Here is a 20,155-nt window from a genome sequence, read left to right on the forward strand (position 1 = left end):
CGAAGCCAATTTTAATGTTATGTTAAAATTTTAAAGAAAATTTTTACATCATGTCGTTTAATTACTTAAAACACGCTTTCCTGACTCTTATTTAACCATTTGTCTATACATTTCCATACAATTGTATATTGTATATTGTATATTATATTTCTATACAATTGTCTTCAGACACAACTTTCGTATGAGATTTTTTCACCACCTGCAAAAAAGTGTTTTTCATTCACATAGAATACTAATTTGATACGAAGAAGTTAATTTTCATTCATAATTCGTATTTTAAAAACGTGTTCATTCCGCCTGAAAATAAATTATTATCTTTGACGCTCCCTGAACTCGTGAAACGAAGTTCAATGCTTTATATAGCGAATATCTCAGGCTGTAATAAAGGGTGGAATGGTCAAAAGTTGGTCAAACGTGACAAAGTGCACACTGATTGAATTATAACAAAAATGATCAAAATTTATTCTTTCTTAAAATCCAATGGCTTTAAAATACATAAAAAATATTTTACTATTCCGTGTTCCCGAATGCGAGGCTTGAGGCCCATTAAGGCTTGAGTTGTGCAAAACGTTTTGCACTACTCAAGCCGCAAATTGCTGCACCATTTGTTTAAAGTGAAAGCGCGATAATATAATAAGAGTCCTCAAGATCGCATCGCAGGCAACCACTTGCGCGAATGCTGCTGGTACATTCTCCGTGTAAACATGTGTCGATTGACGAATTGTTGCACACAGCGTGCGATCATTAAACATATCCACCATAAACGATTACTCTCTCAATGCTCAATGCCCGACTCGGCCCTCCTTTCCGTACAGATTTTCTCTCGGTTGTTTTTTTTTCTTTTTTTCATTGTCTGCCTGCCTCTGTTACCACATGCTGATTGTGTGCACTAAATTAAGTTATGCTGCTTCGGATTAGTCCTTAAGAACGGTGCAACAAGTGTAGACACCATTTCGAGATCGGTTTCCGGAAATTTTGTGCCCGATGCAGCGAAAAACTGCTATATCAGTCGTTAATTCGTGGTTATCTTTTGGAAAATTTGAATTTCTTTAGTGTTATTAGAAAATTTCGACGATCAATTATACAACAACAGGATGAAACAAGAGGTGATCAGTCGATCCGAACAAATCGTTTCGTTCCCTTAATTTATGGTGATAAGTTTTTTCGTCCGTCGGCTCCCGAGTTTGACGGAGCCCTAAAACGAGTGCGCTTCGCTAAGTGTGTGAGAACGATGAGAGGGAGCAACTGCAGGAAACAAAGATTGCATGTAGGAGAGGGCACATGTTCGCATGTTGCGAGGAAGCTGTGTTGCCAGTAAGGTGCATGTGTGTGTTTGACTATGATTCGCGAAATACATCTCCGAAAGGCAATTTGTAGTGCTACAACACGGTGGAAGGGAAGTGTGAGGCTATAACGATATGATACCCAAATGCGTTAGGCGAACTGTTAAATTATGCGAGACTTGCACATGAAGTGATATTGTGAGGGCAGTGTTTTTGAAGTGTTTTATGCGTGTCATACGATTATACAGAACCGTAGTAGATACAGTGTTGGCAAAAATAAAAAAAACCTCGTTAGTGTACTTCATTTTGACTTGGGACTACGTCTAACCGGAGTATATGGGGGTAAAATGAAAACCTAAACACAGACCATGCAGGAAAAAATGAAAGATTCCAAATGTTTATAACTCGAACATTTCTTACTGGATCGGAAAGATGTTTGCATCAATTGATACGAAATATTTCTACGCTTCTATCGCAATTAATAAAATGTTATTTTTCATTAGATAAACAATTGAATAACTGTGAAATGTCAAGCGTTATCTAAACGTCCTAATTGCCTAGTTTTGATTGGCCCGATTTACGGTTTCTCGAACACAGGCTTCTAAATCAATGTACCTGTGGGAATCCGCTTAGCAAATATATATGCAAGTAGGGGGTATTTTTGTTCCAACCGAGCTGTGTTTCCCTTACACGGCCTTCAAAATCAATGTGCCTGGGGCAATCCACTTTGCAAATACATGAAAGTCGGGGGTATTTTTGTTCCGACTGGAATATGTTTCACTAACACAGACTTCAATTCCATGGAGCGTGCGGAAATTGGCATTGCAAATACATGCAAGTCGGCTTCCTTTTTTGTTACAACTGAAATGTGTTTCCTTAACACAGACTTCAAATTCAAGGAGCTTGGGAAAATTGGCATTGCGAATTCATGCAAGTCGGGGGCATTTTTCTTCCGACTGAAAGGTGTTACTCTAACACAGACTTCAAATACAAGGAGCGTGGGGAAATTGGAATTACAAATACATGCAATTCGGGGGCATTTTTATTCTGGCTGAAATGTGTTTGTCTCACACAGGCTTCGAAATCAAGATGTCATCATACCAAACGTGTATGGACTGTCATTAAATTTACTTGTAACGAAGAACATAATCTATCCTAATGCCTGAATTGACCTCACATGGCATCATACAATCTTTTTTCCAATTGAATTCGGAAATTGTTTCATTCAATCAAAAATTAAATCGATGCAAACAAATATTTGCTAAGCTTAGGTAGTCCCACGTCAACCTTGCGATTATATCATAGATATAATCAACCCATTTTTTTTTGACGTAGGACTACGTCTTTCATTTCTGTGCCGGGTGTAAGTTCAAAGTTTCGAAAACGAGAGCGTGACGCTTGAAGTGCAAGGTTTTGAACGTTAGTACCTTTTTGTCGACTGAATGAAGTGACATGATAATCATTTCATTCGAAAGAAAAAATTATATGATTCTTAATGATTGACCCAAAATCTTGTTTCAATAGCTTAAAAATAGCTTTGAAAACAGGTTATTGAAATCACGCAAATCGGCATATAATTAATCCCTTCTCGGAAATCCATTTAGTTGTAATATAATTTGTTGACGTACGCCACACCCGATCGATGATTTGAATTGGCTGGGAGGGTATTTGTGCTGGATATTTTCGATGAGAAATCGATTCTTGCTTTGAGCATTAATAATTCTTTTCCAGCTACACGAAGTGGTATTTTTATCGTTTTATCCAAGAGATAAAATGTCCTAAGAGTTTTACTGCTAATTCATTATTGATTCGAAGACTTGTTTAAATACTTTAAAAATTGCTTTGAAAACAGGCTATTGAAATCATAAAAATCTGTATATAAGTCCGCTCGAAAATCCATACAACAGATCCTCGTGGTGCCGAAAGCAGACACGGTTTGCTGAGGAGCGTCGAATTGATATCAATAAATCAAGGAGAAGTGAAAACGTTATATTCCCTACACTACTGAAACATCGATTCTTCTGCATCGTTCATTTCTGTCGAAAGCAGTAGCTTACATTGACGATTGAAATTGCAATTATCATCGTCAAAGTTTTTTATTTCGCATATTGGAGAACACTCGCAGCTATTCTATTGAATTTTTCATCCGATTGAGGAAACTACCACCAAAAAGTGTCATCAAAAGAGGAACATGAAGGACATAGCAGTCACGCTTACAACTACATCACTGGATACCGTAACTGATTCCTCATGCTGACCTACGGCAGAGTCTTCTACTCACCGTTGTCATTTGTTTCAATGAGTACGTTTCGAATACGAAACGTCTATTTGAGTACAAACTGTTCGAATAAATGAATGTTTCAATTAGCTTCGTGAATGACGGTTAAAACATCGCCTCAGTGTGATATTTTCTCCATTGAGCTTTAAAAAAGAGCAGTCATTGTGCAGTCCTATATTGAGTCTGCGTGGATAAGATGCAACTTAAAATCTAGTAGACTCATCATTTAATGGAACACAGCAGGATCAACTAGGGTTTTCTTCTCTGCCGGGTTTTGGTAATAGTATTTTATGCTTACTTACTTAACTTGTATTAACGAGCGAACGCCGAATCTAGAATACGTTTCCAAAACACTTGTTCCTGGGCTGCAACTCTTCGATTGCCCCTAACATCCACAGATCGGGCATCCTCGTCGACAGCACACACCCAACGCGTGCGAGGTCTGCATCGAAGTCGATAGCTTCTGTCTAGATTCCTGTTAAATATCGTCTTCTCTGGTAGCACATCCGTCGTTTGCGCTACGTGGTTAGTCTGTCATGTTCAATCAGCTTCACTACACCAGCATGTTTGTATACTTGGTACAATTACCGAACAGCATCTTAGATAACGCATATTTTGTGCGGAGTCGCATGCTATGGGACCGCAGCTGGCTACGAATCCATAAAAGATTTTCACAGTCGCTATTCCTCGCGGATCACATGATCACACCTTACGAACTTACCAAGATAAACAGCTCTATGGTTGACACTGATGATATCGATGTCGTCCGCGAAGCCTAGAAGCATGTGAGACTTCATTACTCCGTACTACATCTTCCAAAGCTACGTTAAACAGTTACAGAAGCTGATTAATGGCTTCCGTGGTTTTATTCAATGTGGCACGTCGTCGTTGTTCACTGCACGGGTGTAGTCCTCTTCAACGCCGTCTTGGTCTCCTGTCTGCGCACTATTCAGGTGTTCATCGTAGTGCTGTCTCCACCATTCGATCACCTCGCGTTCGTTCGCGAAGGTGCCTTCTTCGTTGTTCCGGGACAATTTGGCCTGCGACACAAATCCCTTGTGCGAGGCGTTTAGTTTCTTGAAGAACTTCCGCGTTTCTCAACTGAAACTGAAAAGCAGCCCCAGCAAATCGCATCTTCCTCTTGCAGGCGACGCATCTTCCCAAAAGAGATTTGTTTGCCGCCTTCGTTTCAGTATCATTCCATGTTTTGTAGAGCAGCTCGATGCAGCGTGGATGCGCGTGCTGCATCCTTCTCGCCCACAAACGCTTGGCATTCGTCGTCGAGCCGTTCGTTCCGTTGACAATGCTGTTCGTACCCGATGACGGTCTCCTTTCATGGTACTCCAGCATTCATCGAGGACACAACAATAAATTCATCTTCCCTCGATAACGCAGCTTCTAGATTGCGATCAAATACTTGAGAGGCTTGCAGTTTCATGTCCCGTGTTTTAAATCTTTAATCCGTGTTCTTCGCATGGACCTAGTCTGGATGTCTGATCTCTAAATTCTTTGTGATTTTTCCTTATTACTACAGATGGTTTGCACCAACCTGCACCAACCTTCTGTTTCGTCAGAGAACCATCGTACACTGCTCTGTTTTGAGTACCACGCGTTCACGAGGCTAGCGCCCCTGACATGGCAATCAGATGCTGTTTTGAGTCCCACTTTCATAGCGCTCGGATAGGTCACACCATCCGTGAGCAGGTACAGCCATCTTCATGCATCCGAACGAGATCCCACCGGGGTTGGTTATCCGATCGTCACTATGGTTGGAGATAGGAGTTACTGGACAAGAATCTAGTGAAACACGGGTCTATTTAATTCCGGCAGGTACACGAAGTACCGATCGCTTTGTGCAGTTGTTTACCACTCAAATGAATTTCTAAGTAGAAAATCATAACGTATTCCAGAGGCTGGCACTTATTTCCGAAATTTATCTAGCTCATACGATTCTTGGCATTATAAGAAAATCCTCATCGCTCATATCGAAGGACATTTAGTCCCTGAAATCGTGCCAGTATTGACTGAACAGTCAGGACCAGGGCTTGGCAAAGTCATATTCAACTGAGGATAGTCAGTGGACTATGACGAGATTTGTCTTCGTGTTCAATTGTAAATTAATTTTGGCTTCTTTAAGCAGTTTCTCCGCCAACATGACTCAACAGTCATTCAGGCGTTTAGTTGCTATCATACTCTATGACTCGACTGTCTCATTTCATACTTCTCCGTCAAATGGACTTCATTGCATCTTGAAGTGACTCCTTCCAAATTAAATTCGTTCCTCTCTCTCATGTGTCACGTATGCATGTATCGATGTTTGAGTTCGACGTAGTTTGACATATACTACAAGTGACCTAGTTTTTTTTTGTATCGTGGATTGAAGTCAGGTTGAATGAAGAGGCTGATTTGTATTCATTAGTCACGTCAATTCGAATAACCATTTGCTAGAATAGTTCATCAGTCATCCTCGCTCTCAACGCTTGTCAATTCATTTTCTAGTCAATCCAAATCATGTTGACGGCAAATGCCGAAGTAGTCCTAGTCGAAGCGAAGCTACTGTGTAGAGAGTTGATTTTCATTTTTCAGCTTCGAAGATTTCAAGCCCTGGTCAGGACCATCAAGATTTATTTTTGTTCGTCAGAAAAAAATATTCAGCGTCACTCATGGCTGCATTTTTTAAACATCTGTGCAAGCTAAAGACGATCATTTTTGTGCTTTGGCGTCAGCTTTGGCTTCGAAATGGGTTTCATCCTTTTGAGGTTCGGTGGTGTGTTTAAAAATTGATATAAAAATTGACTTCATGACGAATTTGACTAGCCGTTATTTTTATTCTATAGTATGTGCCCTCTTCACTATCATTGGAGAATAGTTCCCTTAACTTTCTCTAATGTTTTGAGTGCGTACGGAGACTGCGATGACGTATATTGATGTCTAAAGCACCGATCAGAGTTGGACAATGCCGAGAAACCTGTCTGACAAAATGTGTTGTTGTCGTTGTTTTGTTGGGTTCGCCTCTGACCGTTGATCGATGTAACGGAGAGAAAAATCGGATATTTTTCTGAAAGTTTTGAGGGAAAATGAAAAATTCGGAAAATGGAATTCCCATACATTCTTAAATGACAACATCATATGCGTTGTCATTACAACAGAGATTTGCTTATACGAAAGTCATATGTGTTAGCAGGTGAAAAAACGCACTTAGCAATTGCAAATTATGAAAGAAAATTAACTTTACCGTATCCAACATGTATTCCATCTGAATAACAAGTTTTTGCAAATGATTATATAATCTTGGAAGAGAATTGATACGATTGATAAGAAATTAATGTCATGATTGATTGATTTTTTTTTAGGTATAACTACGTCTTTCATTAAGGGTGCCAAATCAGATAACAGGTCACGTTTTTATGAAATAAAGTTAACGTTAATAACTATTTTGGCCGCGATTCTTTGATATGTTATACATTACTATCCCATAGTCTGTATATGGTTTAAATTGATGAAAATTGGAAGCAATCTCATTTCCCCATATATTTGTTCTGTCATTTGTGTGCTTACCCGAACAGAGCTGTCTATAACGAGCAACTTGTCGAGCAACCAAGGGGAAATCGTAAGATGTAAAGTCTCCATGTACAAAGGAAAAGAAGAAGAACGAAGGGAAATATTTGCCTAGAGTATAAACAGTGGATCTCGCTGAGGCAAGCTTCCATTCTTCGTGAGGAAATCGACTGAACAACATCGTTGCTGGGCGAACTGGACGGCGAGGGATCGAATACCTTTCTCAAGGCAATAGAGGGTGGAGGAGTAATATGATGGATAAAGTAAAGTTTTCCAAGGGCCTTTTTGAAGGCTAGAGACGAATGAACTGAAGAAGTTTAAAGTCTCAAGCAAGGAAGGAATGTAAAGATTCAGTATCGTTCTGTATTCAAAGCAATAAAAATCGCTTGTTCTTCCTTGTTTCGTGTCATCACATGTCTTCGTTTCGGATTGAGCTGTGGACGCGACCAAATTACTCACTCACTGATGTCTCTAGCAATGCAATGAAAAAAAATTTGTTTATTGTTTATTTGGTCAACAGGTAAAATTGTACCCCAATGACAATAGTTGGTAAAAATAAAGCAATATAATTTAACATAGAATACGTCTGAAGCTACACTTATTTGTTTCACGCGACACTTTAAAATTGAAGACATGGTAACACCTATTAAAAAGACAACACATACTTCGAAATGGTTCATGTAAACCATAATTGGTTCTAGCAGTAGGGGTACTGAGGAAGGAGTGCGTACGGAGACTGCGATGACGTATATTGATGTCTAAAGCACCGATCAGAGTTGGACAATCCGTATTGCCTTGCAGGAGGTCTCAAATGAAGCATGCATTGACCACGTGACGTCTCTCTTCTAATAACTCCAGATTTATGAGCATACATCGGCTCTTATAACTAGGCAGGTTATATGGATCTGTCCACCTGAGATGACGTGGAGCACAGCGAACGAATTTACGCTGTACCGCCTCAATGCGTTGAATTTCATTCTGGTAGTAAGGAGACCAGATGACCGACGAATATTCCAGAATAGGGCGTACAATTGAACAGTACAGAGCTTTTAAGCAATATACTGAAGGTTGTGCACCAAAAATTTTTTTGGGGAATTCCAAGTTATCCAATAAGTTATATTAACTTATTGATTTATTTGGGCTCACGTGCCAGTCGCAAAACTGCTTTCAACTAGGATTGTATTTGCGCTAATCTTGATCATAATGAAGCAGTGCTACTTTTTTCGAGGTTATGGAGATTAACAGATAGAGTTTATTTCGTTTATTTAGTCACCAAGAAAGTAAATGTCGTTCTGGAATTTTGTATCTGATTTGGTTTCGCTTGCCAGTAGCAAAACTTTCTCCACTAAGTTTGACAGCTGCATTTATCTCGAGCATGTATTGTTCTGCAAGCACAAGAATGAATCATCAAACAATTATCGTCAAATGATTTCACATAAAAAAAAACATTTCAGGGCGACTGCTAGAATGATTATTTCAAAATTTTCGTAGCATTATAAAATGATATCTGCAGTTATAAACAATCGACTTGAAATAAACCACAGCGTGGTTCTACGTCAACAATGCGGTCGTGTCTTGAACACAACCTTCTATATATTTTTTTCTAATTTTGAAGTTATTTTTGAGTTCATTCCTTGAAAAAGGGAAATTAGAAGAGCTATCATTGAATAGTTCTTGGATTGAATCCACAATCGTTCGCTCAGTAAGAAAAAGTGAATGATCGAGAATATGTACATATATCGAAAATCAATTTTGGACGAGACAAAGTTCGCCGGGTCAGCTAGTTATTTATGTATAACAAATAAACAGCTCACCTTGACGTGTTGTAGATACAAATCCTCATTAAGTAACTGATTTATAGTGCACACTAATGGTGAAAAAATTTTTTTTACATTTGGAAAAAATCGTTTACTTCACATCGCCTGTGGCGAAATGGTGGTATAGTGGGTGATTATTTCATTAAATATGTCACTAATAGCACTTTTAGCACTGCAAGAAATTTATCCTACGTTGTTTTGCGTGAGAAATTCGAAAAAGTGTGCGCGTAAATCGTTTGTTAATTATTTTCGCCAACACTGTTGGCGAATGGAATAATCTCTAGGAATTTCCTATCAAGCATAGATTGATATCCACTAAAGTCATCTGCTTGATGAATTGAGAACATATCATGAACTTAGTTATCAATTTCCGCCAACGTTGCCCTCGAACGCACGTGCGGTGCTTTTTGATGCCATGTGGATTGGTAGCCACTTTTTTGTTCGAAATTAAAATGAATGTATCGTTCGATTGCATGCCATTCAGTGGAAATTGTATCTGAAATTGTCAACCGTAAAAATCCGATGAATCACGTCCTGTCGCCGGTTGGATAATTGCTAATGACCGATAGCATTCCACACGTGCCCGCGTTTATCGCAATTCCCACTCTGTCTGTTGGAAAATCCCCTTCCATCCACTCCCAGAAAAGATTTTCCATTCGAGTTCGCTCGATTCGATTCCGCTCGATTCGACACCTTGTGGAAAAATCTCTTCGTTGTCGCCGCGGCCCGGTGCTGGTGGCACACAAATTAGTCTCGATCTCACAGGCTCAAACGATAAAAAACGATATCCGCTCGCATAAACATATCCCAGACACACAACCTCGTAGCTAGCAGCACGAATGGAGCGAACGCGCGCGCTGAGACAACCGGAGAAGTATGAATCAAATGAATGATCAAATGAGAAGAAGAGTATAAGTTGAGAAAAAGATAAAATTGTTGGCTCAGTTGTATCCGAGAAGTCTACTGCAGCACAACACGCCACAGAGAGCCAACCCAGACTGGAGTGCAAAATATATATATATTACACTTAACGCGACGGAGGCAAAATAAGGAAAAAACAGAATATATTCAATACACACAACACGTTTGGGGAGTGATCGTTTACCGCCAACCACGGAGTGTACAAAATAAATATCAGAAGTTAATTGAAGTTTCCCATTTGAGCGGCAGCATACGGGTACACAACAATCAAGCGGCAGCAAAATAAATAACTGGTTTAATTTCTGCTCTGCTTACTATTTTTTGCGCGTTTTGAGAGGAGAAATACTTAAAAGCGAACCAGGCAACCGCCGAGGGACGTAGATTAATATAAAAGTTGATTTAAGCGTTTTTGTGTTTTAGTGCAATTTTTTTCCACTGTTGTGTGCAACGCAAAAAAAACGCGTCTCGCGGTTTAAATAGTTCCAACGATTGATTTGCGATCTCGAGACAAGAACCCGTAAGAATTGATAGAAAGTGTATCCGGAGCAGATATCCGTTGGGAAACAAGAAGGATCGTAAAGTATCCGATTTATTCGAATCGTGCCAGGAAAAAATAAGTTTCCATCGGGAAGTTGAAAGCGTCTTCTTTAGTAAGTAGAAACAGTGACGGAGATACTCGAACGGAGTGGTGCACTCGGAAGGAACGGAGTAAACGGTAGCAACTAAAGACAGGAAGTCAAGTGTTATCCCTGGTCTGGTATTCTAATCTTGCAGCTAATGTACGTTTTGTTCAAAATGAACGTAATTAAATAAACAATTACTTATGCTGGCAAATAAAAACTGTAATACAAAAGTGTGGAAAACGAAATTTGTAACAAGCAAACAAAACTAAAGTGAGGTGATATTTTGAAAGTGGTGCTCCACAGGTAGTTAAAACTGTATTGAAAGGTCAACGCGATCCAGGCAACAAGCGGCAACATCATTTAGGGCGAAAACCCGCAACCATCGTACTTAATCATAATCGATCCTCGTTGGAAGATTTTTGGTGCACAATTCGGACTACCGATTGACTGATTTAAATGTAAGTTCAATCTCTACTTAGGCTAGATGTACGATAGCGTGTCCTGACGCAACACTAGCGTCTGTGTTTCATCAGGATTGATTCCGTAGCCTGAAAAGATCAGATCGGAAATTGGATGCTGCAAGCGTTTCACGCTTTACGCTGCTGTCTGTGTATGTGTATGCGAGTTCCACAGGCGACAAAGATGTGTGGTCGAGTGGGAGAGTGGGATTATCAGCCGAACGAAGAGAGCGAGTGGACAAGTGTATCATGTTGAAAAAGGGGGCACGTCTAACTGCATTTGCTTATTGAACAAAAAAAAAAGCGCGCGAATGACAGCCGACCAACAGCCGAACCCAGTGACTACGACGACGACAATATTGGTTTGGTTGTTTTTTCTTCAATTAACTTGAATTAATTTGCTCTTACGTCATTCTGCCTGAGTTCAACATGTTTCATTTCGTGTGTGTGTGTGGTTTTTTTTTATCTTTTCACAGCTTGATGAATATGATATGATAGGAGACAAAAAAAACTTATCTGGCTTTGAGTTCAATTGTGTTCAATAATATGCAGCTCGTCTTGACGAAATTGTTTGTTTACACATGTGAACATGTTTTACATCTACTTTTTTCTCTAGATTAGGCCTAGATATGTTTGGTTTATTGTATTGTAACGTCATGGGTGACAAGCAGACAGATGTTATCATGGAATATCTTGGTTTGAAACAATCGAAGAGATAATATTGTTCTAAATATGCCTACTTCTAATGTATCTATTGCACATTGTGACAGCTGTTACTTGAACGTTGACGTATTCATTAATGTGTACTGAATTTTTTTTAACCTCATTCTAGTTCTAATCTAGAAGCTCTATCTACGGCTAATTTCATTGAAATACACAGTATGTCAAGTTATCTCAATATTTGTTGATTTCAATTGTTCCTCCAGCTTCAATTTTACATCAATTTAATAGCGATTCAAATGCTAGGTCTAGCTCATTTTGAGAAATGACGTTTTACGCTATGGTAGAAGCCATTAGAATCTCCCAAGTGTCGTCATAAAATTTTGGTTTTGGTTCAAAAAATTTTGGCACAGGGTGCCGAATTTGCCTTGCGACTTGGCGCATTTTTTTGTGTAGAAGAGCACAACTTTCTGGGTTGAGAGATTCGGGTCGATTTCGGCGCATTAGGATCATCAAGATAAACACTGAGATAATAATCTCCAGTAACCGTTAGGTCAGGTAAAATAAACTGCTTAGATGGCACCCCTGGTTGTTTAGATATACACTCTATTTCAGGAATCCTTCTTACGGCATTCTGCAATTAAATCAACTCGAGTTCAATTGAGCTTTGCAAATAAATATGACAACCCTGCGTTGACGTAAAGTAAACATCAAAATGATACATCCGTTCTCCTGATGCAATTTACTCTTTATCTGGTTAGCTGGCCTGAATGCAGTTTTAAATTGTGAAAATTTGAATGAAATGGTATCAATACAATATAAAACGATTATTAGGCACATTTTTTTTAAAGATTATTTCACCACTTGCAAGAAATGTGTTACTTCATTACATACTAAACATATTTGGTACGGAAAGGTAGTCATTCAAAATTTTAGTTTCAAATTTGCGCTTATTCCACCCGAAAAATCATCACCATCACCATCACCGCTTTCACACAAACGGAACACGGAACTCAATGTCTTTAAAACGGATTGCGGAAGACGTTTAATTTTCGATCGAGTCGATCGGATTGCAGAGTGCAAAACTGCATTCCGTTTGGATAATTCAGTTTCGATAGAATTTTAGAATAAGGTTGATAGTTTGTGTTCCGGAACATAATTTATACACAATGCGAAGCATTTCGAGAGACGGTTTCTTTCGATTGGTCACAGTTAACCGTCACAGTCAGGTTTTTGATATAAAATTCTACGCGTGGACAATCTCAGAAGACGGTTGGCGATTTGAAATATGGGGGAATAATTCCGTTTGCGTACGAGATTTGTTCAAAATATATCGCGACTTTCGAATTTACGCGGGTTACGTATATTCGATTCTAGATTTTTTGTGGCATTATGTTGGTACTTATGTCTCTCACTTATGCTGGCAAGTACGGCTATTTTGAATGTTCAGTTAATTTTTGGCAACTGATTTTCTTACACGAACGGAAAGACTAGTTAATTGGCTTCAATTTGATATGTCCATTATCTAAATTGGTTCAGTGGTTCAAAAGCTATGAATTATTGAAAAATGTTTTGCTAAATTAATGTTTTGTAAGAAAGAACAAAATTACCACTTTCGACGAAAATCTGAGAACCACTATATCGTTTTGGCATGGAATGGCTGTATAATCAGCAGTAGATTCTTCCTTTGAGTGTTAATACTACTTTTCCGGCTCGACGAAGAGGTATCATTTTATTCGAATGATAAAATCTCTACGAGTGATTTTTGTTATTCATTGACCCAAAAAACTTTAATAGCTTAAAAACTGCTTTGAAAACAGGCCATTGAAATTTAAAAAAAAATGTATACAAACGGGTGCCAGCCCTGGCATCCATGCTCAGGGTCGAATGACCTTCGGATTCAAGTTAATTAAAACAGAATAGAACGTGGTGTAATAAATTGAAAAACGCCGGCAGTAGATATGTAGAAAAAAAATTAAGTTTTTTGAGAACCGAAAAATCACCCAAGGGGGACTACATGTAATCGGGGTATTTGAAAAAAAAAAATTATGCCAAATGTCTTTAAATCTAATGAAACGTCAAATCAAAATATTTTTTTAAACCCCGATTTCATATATCAGGGAAGACGAAGCCGTCCTGTAAGTTTAACCAATATATTTATGGAACTTTTGAAATAGCGCCCAAAATTAAATGGCCTTCAAAAAATTGCATCAATTCTGCAATTGTGCAATGATACTGTTTTCGTTTGTTGCTCCGCCATTTTAAATCTCGAATGGTTGTCATAATAAGGGATGACACAATGAGAATCTAGTTCCAGCTAACATTAGTTGTGAATAAATGGTGATTATATTTCTTCATCTACTTCTATCTGTTCACCGCATATAAAATCCAATTGGAAATTAATTTCAGTGTAGTACGGATCATTAGAAGCTCAACGTATGACATTCACTACAGGTGTACTAGATTTTTTTTTGTATCGTGCTGAAAATTACTCAATCATATATAAAAAAAAATATTTTCACATCGCATATGTAATTTTATTATATATTTATTTATTTTATAAGGAAGAAACATTCTCCCATTCTACATTAACATGTTCAGCCCCAACCGAGTGGGGAATCGAATGAATTTTCTGTCTGGTCCGCGTCCATGGACCGACATGGGGCTCAACCCTTTAAATCACCAAAATATTACATTTTTCATACAAACTCAAACAATTTCATTGCTTATACATCAATACCCATGCAAGACATACCGGGGTAATTATTTATGTACGATTCTCAACAGTGTGCCCAGAATTTAAGTGAATTGATCTCTAGATTGCAACCTGCAAATCCGTTGTCAACTCCTCAAGTCAATTCAAGAATTCAATTAAATCAATTAAACGACGGATTTAAAATGTTGATTGTACGGGTTCTACGCCTGGATCGTGTGATTACCTCAAGCCATATACCCTCGAAATCATGCGCACATGTCAGAGGGAAATCATACGTAGGTACCACTTGCATTCTTTGGCAATCATCAGGCAATCATGGACTGTGGGGCGAGGCGCTATCGGCGTCATTGTATTCCAGTATCTCCCCTCAGAGTCGTACTAGTTTTGGCTCTATTAGCCGCTTTTATGTTCGATGCTTCGACATTTAAATTGCCCGCATTCCTTTCTGAGCACATTGCATTTGAATACAATGCCAGAGCTGAGAGCCTTTTTGAGGTACGCATTAAGTTGAACATTGCCTTTCGAATTATTTTGATCAACACGACCACTGCTCAATCGTTGCGAGTGTAGTGTCACCACGAGATGATGAGTGTTTGACTACTTCTAATCACACAACCTAAGAATGGGTTTTTGAATTTGGTGCGACGAACTGAAAAAATACTTCTTCAAGCCACGGTTTCTTCGTAGGTCGCAACCCTCTGTTACGGATCAATGTGCTAGTAAAAATCACTGACACCCAGCTCCAGTTGCGAATGCTCTTGGAAGCCTCCGGTGCTAACCTAGGCTCGTCCACCCAAATAGGCGAATTCAGGTTGCGTTGTGAAATTCCTAAAGGGGTGTGTCACTTCTGCCGTTGACATCGGCGGTTTAAATGACGCCGCCGCTATACACACGCGCAAATACGCACGTACTTCGTCGTTTCAGTATTTCAGCGTTGCTGGTGCTGCTGCTACTGTAGATGTTGATCATCGATCCCAGCGAGTCTGGTTTGCGCTGTTTCTAGAAAATGAAAATCAACTGCACAAAATGCTACCGTCTCACCGCACCGCCTCACCCTCGACTCTGCTGACACATTGCAATGCGCAACGCGCCGAGGAGAAGAAATATAATTACAAATAATTGATTTATTTATCTTCTTGTGTCGTTCCCGAACAGCCCGGCAACACCCGGATAGTCGGGAGTGGAACGAATTCATAACTGGCGCACCAAGTCGAAGATCATGACGTTGGGGAATGTGCACCCGCGAAAGGTGGTGAAGAGGGGGGAGGGGGTGTACCACACATTAGAATGAATGACACAGCAGATCGGTGGCAAAAAGAAAAGCGATCGCTGCTTGCAAACAACACACTTAATATGTTACCACCAGCGCCCAATCGATGTGGTTCATTTGACTGTCTATGGCAATATGTCGGCTCTAGCCGAGATCAAGAGTTTGTTTTTTTGTTGTTGTGTTGTGTCCGGTAGTGTGTATGATTTAGCTTATACCAATCACAGAAAATCCACCTGAGAGATAATTGGATTGGATTTTCCAGCAAACATGAATCACATTTTCCCCTAAGATAGGTCTGCAATGGTTTGTAAGGTTCGTTACCTACGTTTCGTCGAAGGTGATATGATGTTATCAACCGACCTGAGCGGTCATTGAAATCTTCTACTTCTAGAAGGCTTCCGTGTGGGCTTGTGCGCGTGCTCGAAAAATAGAATTGCGCCATTCGCGTTACATTATTTGGTTCTTTTGGTGGGGAGACTAACAGTGACAAGTTGTCGTACCTACTGAAAAATTATTTTCGTTTTCGATACCGTTGAGGAACGATTGTAGAATGCTTAGGCTGACCAAACGTACCGTTTTTAACTGGACTGTACCGTTTTTCGACCATTGTTTACTGTCCCGTCTTTTTATCAATCTGTACCGTATTTTGAATATGAAGAGAAAAAATTATGCCTTGTTGTACTACGCGATTTGTTCAAAAACCAGTAACTGCTTTCTACCAGAGATCGGATAGTGACCTTTCAGACATAAGTCGGCTTTGTTGAAAGAAACAATGTTGCTGAAGTTGTTTTTTATTTTTGATCATTTTATTAGAATTCTTCAAGGTGAAAGAGGAGATGTATTTTCGAGGCGCAAACTGTTCTTAGTACTAAACCTACCACGAGTGTTCAAATTACCCGTTTTAAGCTTTTGGTCAAAATTTTCTTGCAAATTACATTGTCATAACACAATATGCCTACACTACTTTTTTTAAAACATACATTGAATGTATTTTTCAGTGTTTACTCCTCTCTTGTTGTTTTTTTTACTGAGAAATATATGTAATCTGCCCTAACTACCGCAACGGGTCATTTGACCCGTGCAAACATTCATATGATATCAGAAAGATTTGTATGTGTGCTTGTGATACAAAATCATTGCATTACACATCTTTGCCATAGCTTTATATATTTCGTTGTATTTGTGAAAGAATAATGAATGATTAGAATGAATTGTTTTGCTGACTATCCACGCGAGCTAACAGTAACCATACCAAACTACAATGCTATTTCGCGTGTCAAAAATTGTAATTTCATTATTTTGCTAATAATTGTTATCCTAAAAATGTCAAAATATACAGGAGAAATATGGTATGTTATGTTTCTAAAAAAAAACCATATAAATCGATTCATTGTTCACTAACTATTCATAAAGGGTCACTTAACCCGCTTTGGTAGGAATAGGTATACATAAAACATCGGTAGGATTAGTGTTAATAAGGAGTGTATCGAAAAGTAGTCTTAAACTTTCAAACATCAAAATAAAACTGACTCGTTCAGAAAGTGTTTACAAAAGTAAATTTTATTAAAGAATATTGAGTTTACATAGCAATGAAATGAAAAAAAAACAAGCTTATTGTTGCTTTGTGCACTTTCTGGACGCTGCAGACCAATTATTCTTGAACTCTGACATATTTTTAAACACTGTACCTTCCTTCTTGAACTTGGCCTTGACAATTGCCCAGTAACGTTCAATTGGCCGCAGCTGGGGACAGTTAGGTGAGTTGAGGTCTTTCTCGACGAACATGATATTGTTTCCCGAAAACCATTGTAGAGTGATTTGGCATAATGTGCTGCTGCCAAATCCGGCCAGAATAGATGAGGAACTTCGTGCTTTCTATAAAGTGGAAGCAATCTATTCTTCAAGCTTCAAATTTGGGCATTTATTGTCCCTTTTGTAAAAAAGATGACGATCGCATGCCAAACGTGCGAATGTCTTGCCAAACGAACACTTTATGGCCTATCTTTTTCATCGCAACAGTCGTATCCGCTAATGGTACACTCTCTCCAATCGATTTGGTTTTTTTTTCTCTATTATAGTGACTTTCAACACATTTCGGCTGGTTCGTCACTTTTACTTCCATTTTTGGAAGAATGTCGGGAGTGAGAATTGAACTCGTGATCTCTGCGTGAGATGTATGGATGTTACCACTACGCCAGATCGGCTACAAATCGATTTGGTATAAATTTGAGGTCCCGAAATACGCTCTTGCTGCTTCGGTGTTTGCTTGGCCACTTTTTGCTTTTCATAGGTCTTTAGACCATGTCTTTGTTTAAGGCGCTGAATCATCCCAACAATGGTTTGAACTCCTTGGCCAAATCACGAATAGATGCAGACCTGTTCTTTCGAACATAATTTACAACTTTTCGGTCCAATTCAGGATTACTTGGTCCGGGTTTTCGTCCACTTCTGCTGAGATCCTCGAAAGAACACTCATTACTGAACTTTGCGACGATTCGTTTAACACTTTCTGGACAAACTTTGATTCTTTCTGCTATTTTGTGGTATGTAACACCCTTTTCGGTGTACCAATTACGCAGAATTCTTTTCCAAATTTTCAGTTTTTTCAGTTTCCAATTCAATCCGCGACATTTCAAAAACAACTTTATGATCGCGACTAAATGATTTGTGTTTCGATTTTTGACATGTAAACAAAGCGTACTCTGATTACACGGCAAGAAAAAGTTCACACGTTTGTGTGTAATAACGTGTTAAATGTTTAAAACTACTTTTCGATACACTCCTTACTCTAGTTAATTCAGGTGAAACATAGGATGCTAAATTTATTAAAACTGTGATTTTTTTTATGAGTGGAAAACGATTGAAGAAGTTATAATTCGTTAACTTTGAGATAAAAATGTGTAACAAAGAATTCGTGCCAGTTGCAAATCGGACTCTTAATTTTTTGTACGTATGGTTACATGTTCCAAAATCATTATTTCCATCATCAATTTTATTTACGACTGTTTTTTATAAAAAGCATATCTGGGACCATTGACCTTTCTTTGCTAAAATATTTATTAACTCGGAATCCAGATGTCTGCTTAAACTATAATGTACGACAAAGTTGTTGGAAAATGAATGGATTACTTGATACAAGATTAAAAAAAATAAGAAGGGTGGTGTTTAAGACTCGACCGCATTGTTAACGTAGGACTACAAAATTATTGCCGGCCAGAACAATCGAAACAAACTTTCATCTTCAGTTTTCGCTGAAGAATACAACTCCCACCCCAGGAAAATAATGTTATTACATCCGGCTTGAAATACTCTGCACTTTTGAACAATGCACAGCATTCTCTCCGTTTTTCATTTTTAATGTAGCAATAACTTGTTCTGTCTGAAGCTTCGATAATTTCCTCCAACTTCGAGAAGTTAAAAGTGTTGTCTACCGTAGTTTGAGCCTCTTTTTCTGCATCCCTTTAGTTTAGCACGAAATACACTTGGAGTGCAAAGCACCAACGAAAGTCGAAATTCACAAAAACTCTTTTTTGACAAAAAAGTTATAAAAATCAATTCGCTTTACATTATTTCGGATATTACTTTAGGACACATCTAAAATTTTCAAATAACTCAAATTATGTTTTAGGGGCTTTAAAAGGACCGATGGATAGTTTTGTAGAAACAGGTGAAGATTATTTGTTGATGATCCATTCTTGCCATCATGAGAGCAATACGCAAGCACACTCTCAAACATTTCCATTTACATTTAGTTACGCATAAAACCTTTGAGGATTAGGAAACCACAATATATACATCAAACAAATCTTAGAATATTTCCTAATCGATTGGCGTGCAAATCATTAAAATTAATTTGTAGCAAAAGTTGTTAGTAACGTTTTTTTTTTATCCAAAATATATATTTTTATTAAGGCTCATATGGCGTCAACCTGACGGGGCCGGGAGTTCAATATTTCGACATTAGTAACGTTAACTTTATTTAATAAAATCGTGACCCGTTTTCTGATTTGGCAACCTTACTGGAAGTCGTATTTCATCATATAAAATTGTACTGAGTCGCGTTACAATCGTTTTGACGTAGAATTACTCTATATTTTGTGTCTACCTGGTAGTAGCACATCTGTTAAAAGGATTTTATTCTACCATAAACAATATGTGGATAACGGAAAAGTCACAACTTAATGTTGAATCCATGAAATTTATGATAATTGTCAAACAGAATTTCGATCTGGAATGTGACAAATTTAATGATTAAACTTCCAAAAATCATAATATCCTTCACAACGTAATTTCATCATCTAAATATTCCTTCATTGTAGAGAACTAAGCAGGCTTATCTAAAAATGTTCGATTATTTTGTTTTGTGAATAAACTCAATAAAATTTTTTGAAAAATATCAAAAGGTTTTTTTTTGGCTTACGTGTCCGTTTTTATTCCTGAACTATTTTGTCAGCCTAAGAATGTTATATGAAAATTTATGGTGTGGCAGTAACGTGAAATGACGCGTCGAACAATCGCATTCCATGGTATTTTCCACGTCTTGGAATGACGTTTGAATCCATGTTTCCTGA

The 20,155-nt window shown here is 38.3% G+C and overlaps 1 protein-coding gene across 4 annotated transcripts in view; it reads left to right on the plus strand.

The window, feature by feature from the left end:
* Window positions 1-20,155, plus strand: part of LOC129769366 (ion transport peptide-like) — a 94,704-nt gene that overhangs the window by 21,918 nt on the left and 52,631 nt on the right. Inside the window, exon 1 of one of the 4 annotated variants that reach the window (XM_055771592.1) lies at window positions 9,872-10,938. The exons of the other annotated variants lie outside the window; for them this stretch is intronic. The gene's annotated coding sequence lies outside the window, so the exon portion shown is untranslated. Of the gene's footprint in view, window positions 1-9,871; window positions 10,939-20,155 lie in introns of those variants that run through there. 4 annotated transcript variants of the gene reach the window in all.

Source organism: Toxorhynchites rutilus, chromosome 2, assembly GCF_029784135.1.
Source record: "Toxorhynchites rutilus septentrionalis strain SRP chromosome 2, ASM2978413v1, whole genome shotgun sequence".
NCBI classification, from domain to species: Eukaryota; Metazoa; Arthropoda; class Insecta; order Diptera; family Culicidae; genus Toxorhynchites; species Toxorhynchites rutilus.